Source organism: Rhinopithecus bieti, unplaced genomic scaffold (assembly GCF_001698545.2).
Source record: "Rhinopithecus bieti isolate Rb0 unplaced genomic scaffold, ASM169854v2 scaffold_9919, whole genome shotgun sequence".
Classification (NCBI taxonomy): domain Eukaryota; kingdom Metazoa; phylum Chordata; class Mammalia; order Primates; family Cercopithecidae; genus Rhinopithecus; species Rhinopithecus bieti.
In genome coordinates this window covers 1,313,443-1,314,741 of record NW_016806411.1, presented here as the reverse complement: position 1 = coordinate 1,314,741, position 1,299 = coordinate 1,313,443, and the positions used below count along the sequence as shown (strand labels likewise).

The following is a 1,299-nucleotide window of genomic DNA, read 5'->3' as shown; positions in this document are numbered from 1 at the left end:
AGCCCCTAGCAACACACATATATAAGAGATAGCAGGCCATAATAGGGAAAGCACAGAGCCAAGGCAGAGAGCACGCCACTCCCGGCCAAAAACAATTTCAAACCCGCCCTGCTGAGAAATTGCTGGTCAGCTACTCTTCCTGACCCAGCACATTTGTAGTTCTAGCTACTATTTAATTTCATCCTCAAGAGGTTCCTAATAGTGGCAAAGAGTGGAAACAAGAAAACAGAGAAATTTAAATCACCAAGCCCTGTCCTTCTTTAAAGTGGCATTGAATGCGTTTAACTCTGTTTATTCCTGGAATCCAGTGATAGCCATATTACAGGGATTTAAACAAAACAGCAATAAACTATGAACCCATAAAGATGAAGAAAACAAGAGCAACAACAACAAACTTTGAAGCTAGAAAGCAATTAGATGAGTGAAAATGACTCATCAGGCTTATGAGGGCCAAATCCAAGATCAAAAGGAAAGCTGGAAATTAGGGAAATCACAAGCATCCCACTTGTGACACCCGATTTCTCAAAAGCTCCCAGATGAGGGAAGAGTGGGGAGTCACATGAGGGGGGCTCTTGTGAAAGGGGTTTGAGAAGCAGGTAGATCCTGAGATGCCCTCACCTTTCACCTGCTGGAGCTTGCCACCTATCAGGGAGAAACTTGGATGTTCACTTGGTGGAAAGAGTTCTCAACAGAGAGCAACGTCGAAGGTCTTGAGAAGTGCATCAAAACAGAAGGACCAAGTAACTGTCAGCACACAGCTTACTGAACACAAAGATACCCAGCCCACTTCAACCCCTAGGCTTTCAGATCTATTGATGTCAAACATTTAGTGTCCAGGCAGAAAACTAGAATTTTCTTTTTTTTTTTCCCACATTTAACAAGATTCTTCCACTTTAATGCATAAAAGCCTTTGAAATCAGTGTCAATCAGGAAAATTCATGTTAGAAAAAGTTGGAATGAGAGCTAATATTCTATATTCAGAACATCTGAGAAAGCATTTTTGACTATTACAAAAGTTTATTTAACAAAAAGTCTACTATGAAAATGTATATGACCTAATTTTTACATCATAGTAAAACAGGCCCTATGGAGAGAGAACATGGGTTTCTCTGTTGAACAGCCATTATTTACACTCGTTCCAAGGCTTCTAATATCATGATAGTATTTCCTCGTATTACCACCATTCCAATATTGTTCTGTTGCCCACTAGTCACCATCTCCACACATTCATCTATCACAAGGTTCATAAAGGGATCAAATCCCCGCAATATTCCTTGGACATGTCTGCCACCATTTAAT

At 40.3% G+C, this 1,299-nt stretch overlaps 1 pseudogene; it reads right to left on the bottom strand.

The window, feature by feature from the left end:
• Nucleotides 1-1,127: 1,127 nt before the first annotated feature.
• On the bottom strand, nucleotides 1,128-1,295 carry LOC108532261 (small nuclear ribonucleoprotein G pseudogene; annotated as a pseudogene).
• Nucleotides 1,296-1,299: the final 4 nt, after the last annotated feature.